At 44.7% G+C, this 13,077-nt stretch overlaps 1 protein-coding gene across 4 annotated transcripts in view; it reads right to left on the reverse strand.

Annotated features, from left to right (window-relative positions):
• The window catches only part of ROBO1 (roundabout guidance receptor 1), a 1,469,611-nt gene that overhangs the window by 576,302 nt on the left and 880,232 nt on the right, over positions 1–13,077 (reverse strand). The window lies entirely within an intron of this gene.

Genomic DNA, 13,077 nt, shown 5'->3' on the forward strand with positions numbered 1-13,077 from the left:
TCATAGTGGTTACGGAAGTCATTTTTTTCATCACATTTCCAGACACAAGTAAATCCAAGAATAAAGTCAAAAAGACAAACAGGAAGAGAGAGCATGAAGCCCCTCGGTAAAGCATCTCGTTCAGGAACCCCCAATAGTTGCTTTCTTGGTCTTCTCAGTTTCAGACTAATTTGATGCTTCTACTGTGTTAATTGTAACCTCTCCAGTGCACCTTGTCCGCTACCTCTCAGCATGTAGACTGCCCGGAGTACATGCTGGGAGGCAATCAGTATAGGCTGTGCTGAGCATATGGAGAGGGGAAGGCAGGATGGCTCAATGCTAGCATTGCTAATTCTCTACCTTATTGTTAATCAAAGCTATTGACTGTGATCACTAACCATCATCGCTCCATCTCCTGACAATTGGAGTCTCTTGGGAGTAACCCTTTGTTGGGACAACAGGGGGAAAAATAGGGTCGTGTGAAGCAAGAAAGAGCGGAAAATGGGCACCTTTTTGTAGCAACGTAAAAATATACAAAAGAGGGAGGGCAGCAGGCCAGGACATCTGTGGGATAATATGCTCCATTATAACAGGATGATGAGGGGAAAATTGAAGACTGATTAGTAGACTATAAGTTTAGACCAAGAAAGTGGATTAACAGCAAATCACAGAGAACAACACAGAAGATGGGAAAGTATAAAAGTTACCATAAAGTTCAGAGTCATATTGTGCCATGACTCCAAGGTCAACCGCAATAACACATGCACTTACCAGGTCCCTATCCCTTATTGCACCATAAATCATCCTGCACAGCACAGATCAGTATGAGCCAGAGGTTCCATAATGAACAGAAGCAGCAATCCTACATAGACCATTCACAGTGGTGAAAGATGTGCATATACTTAGTAAGCAAAAGTTAAAAAAAGAAAAAATATACTGAGAAGATCATGGACAGGACAGATTTTATCCACTATGAAGGTTTATATTGAATAGCAGTAAGCTGAGATTTTCATTACTTGATCGATACAAACAGAATGTTGGGATTTGCATAACTTTTCATTATATTAAATCTAACCTTATTTAGTCAAAATGTAATACAGCTTTAAAATGTAGTAACTATTCTAAAAGCACAGTTTTTTCAAGCCACAATACAGTAATAGTATTTTGCCACATGTAATGGTCCATTCTGAGGCGAAACCTGGACGATAAAGAAACAAGACAGAAGAAGAATCGATGCCTTTGAAATGTGGTTCTGGAGAAGGATGTTATCAATACCATGGATGGCAAGAAGAACAAATATATCCATTTTGGAACAAATCAATTCAGACATGTCACGTGAAGCAAGGATCACCAAGCTGCGACTTTAACACATCATGTAAAGAGAGCAGTAACTGGAGAAGGACATCATGGTTGGGCAAATAGAAGGAACAAGGCAAAGCGGAATACTAAAAACCTGATGGCTTGCTACTATCAAGATAACAACAGAGAAGACCCTTGTGGACCTATCTAGGCTTGCACAAGATCGATCTTTCTACAGAGCTTTCATCCAGTCACCATGGCTCGAGATCGAGTCACAGCCATTACAAAAAATGGCCCTTTGCCTTGCAGTAAAAGCAAAACATAAATATAATCTGACATGCACAAACATAGGTTCATATAACATTCTATATCACAAATTCTCCAAATTGACATTAATGCAATGTCAATTTTCCACCTACTTCTATCTCCATCTATCTGTGCCATCCTCTGGCTTCTGTAAAGCCAGAGCAGTGAATCGAAGAAAAAGAGGACATAGATATAAGAAAAAAGAAGTAAGCAAGAAATTGCAAATTAAACAGTCACTTAGTGTGGACAGACATTCCTTAAAATTGTATCTATGGTTGTGCAATACAGAATAATGGAAACTCATATGATCCAAGCAAAATGAGACCTGCTGTAAGTGCAGAACCATTCCTCCCTGTTTTTAAAACTTTTTTTCTCTTAGAAGTAAAGAAAATAAAAAAAACATACATTGATTGACATAGTATGAAGGCAAATTATATTTAAAGCTAATCTTACTCTACGTTCACATTTGCGGTCAGCGCCGCAGCGTCGGGCGCCGCAGCGGCGCCGCATGCGTCATGCGCCCCTATACTTAACATGGGGGCGCATGGACATGCGTTGTGCTGCGTTTTGCGCCGCATGGCCGCAAGCGTTGGACGCAAGAAACGCTTCAAGTTGCATTTTTTTTGCGTCCAACTTGCGGGCAAAAACGACGCATGCGGCGCAAAACGCAGCGTTTTAGCGTGCGTTTTGCCGCGTTTTTGTTTGCGTTGTGCGCTGCGGCGCCGACGCTGCGGCGCACAACGCAAATGTGAACGTAGCCTTAATTGTTAATTGATTAATAATGAGTAAGCACAAAACTATACATTGATGTTGACATCATACAAACTGTTGTAAGTGTACAGCGCTAGCCTTGTTTCAGATTATGGTATTTGCTATTTTTATTTATGTAATTTTTTTTCATTTTCGGGGAGTAAGTAATCCACATCAATTTCAGAGTAGGGAAGGATAGTAAAACATAACTCAAAAAGGGACTTAGAGCACCACTACAGCATTTTTTTTTAAATTTCAGAGCTGGAGTGGTGGCACTAATGTAAGTTTCCTGCCCCTAGTATTATACTTACCATCCTCCATCTTCTGCTCTTTCTAGATCTGCTCAGGTCCCAATCTTCCATCTTGTGACTGCAACTTCTGATTGACCGGAAGTCAGAGGTAACGGTCACAAACTCTCAAGTGTATGATCTTCATTCTGGCCTCGTTCTGGCTCTCATAGACTTACAGTGAGTTTTGACCTCCAGCTCGGCTAGCAAACACTGGAGCAATCTGACAGGTCTCAACCTGCAGAGCATGTCTGGAACAGCGCCAGTAACAGCTGAAGATGATGGCTGGTGGACATAGTGCTAGGAGAAGGGAATTTACATTAGTGCCACCACTCCATCACTGAAATAGAAAAAAAATGCTGGAGTGATTCTTCAACCAGAGTGCGTGCAATGGTTGCATTTGCACCCAGACCTTGAAATCAAATGGGCCCAAAAATGTTCTTTTGTCCCATATAAAAAAAACAATACTATTAAAGACTTGTGTGTGAAATTAGTGCCTGTCCTATTTACTATCACTTCGATGATTGGTTCACTCAAAGCCACCATTTGGAAATCTTGTCTTATTCCTAGGTCTTGATGTTTTTAACCTTTAGGGTTAAATCCTAGCTTATTTGTCTTTCTCACCACTGTCAGCCCTTGGTGGAGCTCATAGCTATTTAAACCCCTAATAATCAGTTCCCACTGCCAGTTATGGCCTAACCAGCTCTTGTGTTGTGTGTTTCTCAGCTCCGGTGACTTAGTGAGTTTACCCAATTCTGACTTTGGTTTCTTTACTGACTTTTTCTCATGCCTGATAATTTTGCATCTACTTATACCTCTTGGTTCTGACCTAGCTACTTGACTGCTCTTCTTCTCAGTTGCAATACCAAACCACATTCGACTTTGTGGCCCCAACCCAGGTTTCCCAGCATAAGTCCAGATTCCTGCAGAGTGATAAAAGATTGAAGGGCAGGGCAACACCTGGAATCTGGTCATTGGAATGGCTAGCACCAAGACTTTTCCTGGTAGCCATTTTTAGAGCTGCCAAGTGACCATGAACAGTGACCTCATGATCTTGTGATAATTGGGTCAGGTACTCTTTTCTAGTGCAAAGAAGCAAAACTTTGATACTTTATACAAATTAAGCTGTGCATACTCTTAGGGCAATCTCCATCTAGCAAATAACTTGGTTTTCCACAGTAATCTCGACCTAGCACATCAATTTTTGGGCTTGATTGACATCTATACATATCCCTTAGGTCACTGTTTTGCCCAGAAAAAGTTCACTTGCATATCTGTACACTTGCATACTCTCTCGTCTGTGGGTATTACATTGCTTTTTACTCCTAAGATACTGCTCATGTTCCTAGACTCAGTAGACAAAAATAATTGAGGAGTGGGAGCCAATGATTTAATGGAGTGCTGAGCAATATATGCAGAACACAAATGCATATAAACAAAAAAGAAAAAGCTTGTGCAAAGAAAAAACACAAGGATGGCACATCCTAAAATGTTATGACATACTAATTTCCAATAACCAAAACTTAGAAACAACACTTAAAATATTTAAAATGTGCACACTGCTTCACAAGCCTAATCCACAGGACAAATATATAGGAAAATAAAGACTGTCATGATATCAAAAATCATATAGCAAAGTCCAAAAGATGTAGAAAACGTGTGCAAACATTAGCCCCAGTGGCGTATCTAGGGAGGGCAGCCGGGGCATGTGCCCCGGGCGCAGCCGGCAGGGGGGCCCAGTTGGGCCGCCTAATGCGGCGGTCCAAAGTGTCTCCCCTGGCGGCTGCATTCTGCCACCCCCTGGACTGGGAGTCAGCTGTTCTCTGTGCTGCCTGTCAAGCTGACAGCCGGCACAGAGAAGCTGCAGCACGCCGGCTCCCAGAGATCAGTTGTACTCACATCTAACAGCTGCGAGTACAATTGGGGCTCTGGCCGCTGGGTCAGAGCGACGCCAGCAGCGTGATCAAGTCATGTGATCACGCTGCTGATGTCACTATCCGGCGCGCAGGAGAAAGAAGAGACTTGGTGGTAAGTGCTCCTGTAGTTGTGGAGCTGAAGACACCGAAGATTCAGCTTGGGGTGGGTTTATGGGGAATATTTATTCAGTATTTGGGGGGAGATTTATTTAGTGTGTGTGTTAGGGAGTCAGGATTTAATCAGTGTGTTGGGGGGTTAGGGATTTATTCAATGTGTGTGGGGGTGATTTATTCTCTGTGTTGGGGGGGATTTATTCAGTGTGGGGGGATTTAGTCAGAGTGTATGGGGGGATTTAGTCAGTGTGTGTGGGGGGGATTTAGTCAGTGTATTGGGGGATTTATTCAGTGTGTGGGGGGATTTAGTCAGAGTGTATGGGGGGATTTAGTCAGTGTGTGTGTGGGGGATTTAGTCAGTGTATGTGGGGGGAATTTAGTCAGTGTGTGTGTGGGGGGATTTAGTCAGTGTGTGTGGGGATTTAGTCAGAGTGTATGGGGGGGATTTAGTCAGAGTGTATGTGGGGGAGATTTAGTCAGTGTGCGTGGGGGGATTTAGTCAGTGTGTGTGGGGGGATTTAGTCAGTATGTGGGGGGATTTAGTCAGTGTATGTGGGGGGGGGATTTAGTCAGTGTATGTGGGGAGATTTAGTCAGAGTGTATGGGAGGATTTAGTCTGTGGGGGGATTTAGTCAGTGTATGTGGGGGGGATTTAGTCAGAGTGTATGTAGAGGGATTTATTCAGTGTGTGTGGGGGGGATTTATTCATTGTGGGGGAGATTTATTCAGTGTGTGTGTGGGGGATTTATTCAGTGTTTGTGTGGATTTATTCAGTGTGGGGATTTATTCAGTGTGTGTGGGGGGATTTATTCAGTGTGGGGGAGATTTATTCAGTGTGTGTGTGGGGGGATTTATTCAGTGTGTGTGGGATTTATTCAGTGTGGGGATTTATTCAGTGTGTGTGGGGGGATTTATTCAGTGTTTGTGTGGATTTATTCAGTGTGGGGATTTATTCAGTGTGTGTGTGTGGGGGATTTATTCAGTGTGGGGATTTATTCAGTGTGTATGTGGGGGGGCGGGAATTTATTTAGCATGTGTGGGGCAGGGTGCATTTATTCTGTGTGGAGGGAGATGGATTTATTCTGTCGGAAGGGGAGTGGATATATTCTGTAGGGGTGAGTGGGGAAATGGGGGTGGACACATTAGCGAAGGGAAAAATGTGTGCTGACACAGTATTGGGAGCAAGGGTGATGGGATGTGTGAGGACATTATGGGGAGTCGGGGGAATGTGTGAGGAGGAAATATGGAGAGCAAAGGGGTATGTTAGTAGGGGGGATGAACATGAGGAGGCTATTAGAAATGTGTGCAGACAGTATGGGGGGAGGAAAGTGTGAGTGGACACAGAATAGATACTGAGTAGTGTGAGGGTAACAGCCAGGAGGAGACAGTATGCCAAGTAGGACAGTATGCCAAGTAGGCACAGTAGAGAGACTGGGCTCTCTAGGAGGGACACAGTATGAGAAGGCAGTGTGAAGTATGGAAAAGAGAGCGGGCGGTGTGGATGGCATGTACCATAAGAGGGACAGTGAGGGTCATATTATGTGCTGGGAATAAAGTGAGGGGCAATTATTTACTCAGGGGCTCAGCCTAGGGCAGATATTTTTATTCCGGAGCATTATAATAACACTGCTATCTTTAAGGGTGTTGTGTCGGGATGTGCTGCACAAGACAGGAGAAGATGGAAGTCTGCAGAAACGAGCTCTGCCGGCGGATGAGAAGAGTCATCATGGCATCTGGACAAGATGAAGATGAAAAGAAAGAGGCGACTCCACAAACAACGTCATCTATCAGGTACCTGAATGTAAATGTGTTTTTTTTGTGATACTAATTCTCATATTTTTATTTATGTTAGGAACATTAAAGGGGATGTCCAAGGTTGTGATGAGTCTGCAGTCATACTATGTGACTGCAGACTTCTGAATTCTCACAGTGCACACTGCTATCATAATTCTCTGATGTTGGTGATTTACATACATGCGGTCACATACTGACTAGACATGTGTGGCCTCATTCAATGAAAATGAATTGACTGAGGCCGGACACGTCTAGTTGGAATGTGGGCAGAAGTATCCAAATCACATACTTGTGCTGTCATGACCGTCCACTCTAGCCACCGGCAAGGGAGAATCCTAAAAGTGTGCAGTGCTTGCACTGTGAGAATTCAGAAGCCTGCAGTCACATAGAATGACTGCAGACTTTCATCTCAAACCTGGACGCACCCTTTAATTATAAAATGAAGCCCTGTAGCCAGTCCTAACAACGTGTAATATCCTAACTGTCAGGATTAAGCTTTGCTTTCAGGTTCCAGCAGTCATCACATGGCCACTTCACTCATATGTGATTTTCATATTTGCTGGCATGTGACAATGAGGTGTTCTTCCTGCTTCTCTCAGTTTTTCACTGAACATTGAGAGAATTAGGGAGAGCAGCTCGTTGGCGCGTGACTAAGTGTACAAATCGCGTATGTGCTGGGGGGAGGTGGGGGGGGGGGCGCCAAACTGAATTCTTGCCCCGGGTGCCAGAAAACCTAGATACACCTCTGATTAGCTCTCTTATAGTACATGACAAGTCACTGCAAACAAAAAACCTCAATAATGGAATATCAAGAAACAGTGTGAACTATAAAACTGTAATGAGTCATATTTGAGTCACTAATATTAGATGGTTCATCCAAGATGCATCATGTGGGTGTGAAGACCCCATGTGTATGACCACATATTGTTGCTTCCTCATGGGTAAAGTTCCTTAGATGGATTCATATTTTCTATACTAAGTAAATAACATTTGGTAAATTGAATAATTACCTCGTGAGAAATTGCAGTGACATTTTTCCAATTAACACTGGGGAATATGTACCTAGGACTCATTTTTTCTCGTACGAGTTGTATTTGTGTTTTTCACAGGTCTAATTCTTACCTATTACAGTCTATGGATCTGTTCAGATGTCCTTGCATTTTTGCAGACCAAGTGGTTTGCACAAAATCATGAAGACACATGAACAAATTTGATAATGCATGATATGGCTGGTGGTAGCTGACCCATGATAAGCACTGACCTGAGGTAACAGGGGAGGATGGGGAGAAGCATGGGGATAAGGAAGGTGGTAGCGTGCAGTTGACCACAGTCAGGATGGACTGTTGTGAACTCTGTTTCCGGGCTCCCTCCTGTGGTCATGAGTGGTACTGTGTGAGTTCTCTCTTTGGGCTCCTCCTGGTGGCTCTTTTTGTTATTTTGCAGGTTTCTGGCAGGATCAGCTGTCTCGTCATCTGCTAGTTAGGTTTCCTATTTAATCCACCTGGTCCTTCATTCCTTGCCTGTTGCCGTTGTATTCAGTGCTATTCTGATTGCTCCTGTCTACGTCCGTTATCAGTCTCTCCAAGAGAAGCTAAGTTCTGTTTGCTTATTTTTTGCTCATCTGTGTTCAAGATGTTTCCTAGTATATGATGTGTTTTTGTCCAGCTTGCTAATATGTGATTTCCCTGCTTGCTGGTGCTCTGGGGTGCTGAGTTGCTCCCCCCACATCGTTAGTTGGTGTGGGGGTTCTCGCATTCTCTGCGTGGATATTTTTGCATAGGGTTTTTTACTGACCGCACAGATCCCTTGCTATTTTCTGCTATCTAGGGTTAGCGGGCCTCATTTGCTTAACCTGTTTCATCTCTGCGTTTGTCTTTTCCTCTTAACTCACCATTATTATTTGTGGGGGGCATCTATATCTCTGGGGGATTTCTCTGAGGCAAGTGAGGTCTTTACTTTCTCTTTAGGGGTAGTGTCATGATCTCTGCAGGCAGAGATCATAGCAAGCCTATAGAGGGACAAGCTCTCGGAAGATGGAACTATACTGACCATGAACTAAGCCTGCCGCGCAACTAGAAATAGCCAGGTAGCATTTCCTATTTATTGCTAGATGCCCAGCTCTGGCCTAAGACCTAAATAGCTAGCAGAGGGAAATATAAGACCTGGCTCACCTCTAGAGAAAAATTCCAAAGAAGACAGTAGCCCCCCACATATAATGACGGTGAGTTCAGATGAAACAACAAACGCAGCAGGAAAATAGTCTTAGCAAATTTGAGGTCCGCTTACTAGATAGCAGAAGACAGATAGTATACTTTCATGGTCAGCAGAAAAACACTAACAAAACACCATCCAGAGATTACCTTAAACTCTGGCATTAACTCATAACGCCAGAGTAGCAATCCCTGATCAACGAGAGCTTTCCAGACACAGTAACAAAACTTCAGCTGTGAACTGGAACAAATAGGCAAAACGAAACATGGACAAAAGTCCAACTTATCTAGTAGTTGTCAGAAGCAGGAACAAGCACTGAGAGGCATCAGATAACATTGTTGACCGGCAAGAAACCACCAGAGAAATGAGCTTAAATAGCGACACCCACTACTGATGGAACCAGGTGAAACAAGAAAGAGGATGACAAGTCCAATTCCACAAGCGGCCACCGGGGGAGCCCAGAATCCAAATTCACAACAGTACCCCCCCCTCAAGGAGGGGGCACCGAACCCTCACCAGATCCACCAGGGCGACCAGGATGAGCCCTATGGAAGGCACGAACAAGATCAGAAGCATGAACATCAGATGCATTGACCCAAGAATTATCCTCCTGGCCGTAACCCTTCCAGTTGACCAGATACTGGAGTCTCCGTCTGGAAACACGAGAGTCCAAAATTTTCTCCACAACGTACTCCAACTCACCCTCAACCAACACCGGAGCAGGAGGCTCAACTGAAGGTACAACAGGTACCTCATACCTGCGCAATAACGACCGATGAAAAACGTTATGAATGGAAAAGGACGCAGGGAGGTCCAAACGGAAAGAAACAGGATTAAGAATCTCCAATATTCTATAAGGGCCGATGAACCGAGGTTTAAACTTAGGAGAAGAGACCCTCATAGGGACAAAACGAGAAGACAACCACACCAAATCTCCAACACAAAGCCGAGGACCAACACGACGATGACGGTTGGCAAAACGCTGAGTCTTCTCCTGGGACAACTTCAAATTGTCCATAACCTGCCCCCAGATGTGATGCAATCTCTCCACCACCGCATCCACTCCAGGACAATCCGAGGATTCCACCTGACCGGAGGAAAATCGAGGGTGAAACCCCGAATTACAGAAAAACGGGGACACCAAGGTGGAAGAGCTGGCCCGATTATTGAGGGCGAACTCTGCCAATGGCAAAAAAGCAACCCAATCATCCTGGTCAGCAGAGACAAAACACCTCAGATATGTCTCCAGGGTCTGATTAGTCCGCTCGGTCTGGCCATTAGTCTGAGGGTGAAAAGCAGATGAAAAAGACAAATCTATGCCCATCCTAGCACAGAATGCCCGCCAAAATCTAGACACAAATTGGGTACCTCTGTCAGAAACAATATTCTCAGGAATACCGTGCAATCGGACAACATTCTGAAAAAACAGAGGAACCAACTCAGAAGAAGAAGGCAACTTGGGCAGAGGAACCAAATGGACCATTTTAGAGAAACGGTCACAGACCACCCAGATGACAGACATCTTCTGGGAAACAGGCAGATCTGAAATAAAATCCATCGAGATGTGTGTCCAAGGCCTCTTAGGAATAGGCAAGGGCAACAGCAGTCCGCTAGCCCGAGAACTACAAGACTTGGCCCGAGCACAAATGTCACATGACTGCACAAAGACTCGCACATCTCGTGACAGGGAAGGCCACCAGAAGGATCTTGCCACCAAATCCCTGGTACCAAAAATTCCGGGATGACCTGCCAATGCAGAAGAATGTACCTCAGAGATGACTCTACTGGTCCAATCATCCGGAACAAACAGTCTATCAGGCGGACAACGATCCGGTCTATCCGCCTGAAACTCTTGCAAGGACCGCCGCAGATCAGGAGAAACGGCCGACAAAATTACTCCCTCCCTAAGGATACCTGTGGGTTCAGCATTACCAGGAGAGTCCGGGTCAAAACTCCTAGAAAGGGCATCTGCCTTAACATTCTTAGAACCCGGTAGGTATGACACCACAAAATTAAAGCGAGAAAAAAATAAAGACCAGCGCGCCTGTCTAGGATTCAGGCGCCTGGCAGTCTCAAGATAAATCAAATTTTTGTGGTCAGTCAATACCACCACCTGATGCTTAGCCCCCTCTAGCCAATGGCGCCACTCCTCAAACGCCCACTTCATGGCCAAAAGCTCCCTATTCCCAACATCATAATTCCGCTCTGCGGGCGAAAATTTGCGAGAAAAGAAGGCACAAGGCCTAATGACGGAGCAGTCGGAACCTTTCTGCGACAACACTGCCCCAGCTCCGATCTCCGAAGCGTCAACCTCAACCTGAAAAGGCAGATTCACATCAGGCTGACGTAACACAGGGGCAGAGGCAAAACGGTGCTTAAGCTCCTGAAAGGCCTCTACAGCATGAGGGGACCAATTAGCAACATCAGCGCCATGTCTGGTCAAATCAGTCAGTGGTTTAACGACATCCGAAAAACCAGCAATAAATCGGCGGTAAAAGTTGGCAAAGCCCAAAAATCTCTGAAGACCCTTAAGAGAGGAGGGCTGAGTCCAGTCACAAATAGCTTGCACCTTGACGGGATCCATCTCAATGGAAGAGGGAGAAAAAATATACCCCAAAAAGGAAATTTTCTGGACCCCAAAAACGCACTTAGACCCCTTCACACATAAAGAATTAGACCGCAGAACCTGAAAAACTCTCCTGACCTGCTGGACATGAGAGTCCCAGTCATCAGAAAAAATCAGAATATCATCCAGATATATTATCATAAATTTATCCAGAAAATCGCGGAAAATATCATGCATAAAAGACTGGAAAACTGAAGGGGCATTAGAAAGACCAAAAGGCATGACCAAATACTCAAAGTGGCCCTCGGGCGTATTAAATGCGGTCTTCCACTCATCCCCCTGCCTGATCCGCACCAAATTATACGCCCCACGAAGATCAATTTTAGAGAACCACTTAGCACCCTCTATACGAGCAAACAAATCAGTAAGCAATGGCAATGGGTATTGGTACTTAACAGTGATCTTATTCAGAAGCCGATAATCAATACATGGTCTCAAAGAGCCGTCCTTTTTTGAGACAAAGAAAAACCCAGCTCCCAAGGGAGAAGAAGATGGACGAATATGTCCCTTTTCCAAAGACTCCTTTATATATTCCCGCATAGCAGCATGTTCCGGCACAGACAGATTAAACAAACGACCCTTTGGATATTTGCAACCCGGTATCAAATCTATGGCACAATCGCACTCACGGTGCGGAGGTAACGACCCAAGCTTGGGTTCGTCAAAGACGTCTTGATAATCAGAGAGGAACTCAGGGACTTCAGAGGGAATGGACGACGAAATAGAAACCAAAGGTAAGTCCCCATGAATACCCTTACATCCCCAGCTCAACACAGACATTGCTCTCCAGTCCAAGACTGGATTGTGAGACTGCAACCATGGCAATCCCAGTACCAAATCGTCATGTAAATTATACAGCACCAGGAAACGAATAATCTCCTGGTGATCCGGATTGATACGCATGGTTACTTGTGTCCAGTATTGTGGTTTATTATTAGCCAATGGGGTGGAGTCAATCCCCTTCAGAGGAATAAGAGTCTCCAAAGGCTCTAAATCAAAACCACAACGATTGGCAAAGGACCAATCCATAAGACTCAGAGCGGCGCCAGAGTCAACATAGGCGTCCGTGGCAATGGATGACAAAGAGCAAATCAGGGTTACAGACAAAATAAACTTAGACTGAATGGTGCCAATGGAAACAGACTTATCAAGCTTCTTTGTACGCCTAGAGCATGCTGATATAACATGAGTAGAATCCCCACAATAGAAGCACAATCCATTCTTCCGTCTAAAATTCTGTCGCTCGCTCCTGGACAGAATTCTATCACACTGCATACTTTCTGGCGTCTTTTCCATAGACACCGCCAGATGGTGCACCGGTTTGCGCTCCCGCAGACGCCTATCAATCTGAATAGCCATTGTCATGGACTCATTCAGACCTGCAGGCACAGGGAACCCCACCATAACATCCTTAACGGCATCAGAGAGACCTTCTCTGAAAGTTGCCGCCAAGGCGCACTCATTCCACTGAGTAAGCACAGACCATTTACGGAATTTTTGGCAGTAAACCTCAGCTTCGTCTTGCCCCTGAGATAGTGCCATCAAAGTTTTTTCTGCCTGAAGTTCCAAATGAGGTTCCTCATAAAGCAAGCCCAAGGCCAGAAAAAACGCATCCACATCGCGCAACGCAGGATCCCCTGCTGGCAATGAGAAGGCCCAATCTTGAGGGTCACCCCTGAGCAAGGAAATCACAATCCTAACCTGCTGAGCAGGGTCTCCAGCTGAACGAGACTTCAGGGACAAATAAAGCTTACAATTATTTCGGAAATTCTGGAAGCTAGCTCTATTCCCTGTG

The sequence above is a fragment of the Ranitomeya variabilis genome, chromosome 3 (genome assembly GCF_051348905.1).
Source record: "Ranitomeya variabilis isolate aRanVar5 chromosome 3, aRanVar5.hap1, whole genome shotgun sequence".
NCBI lineage: Eukaryota > Metazoa > Chordata > Amphibia > Anura > Dendrobatidae > Ranitomeya > Ranitomeya variabilis.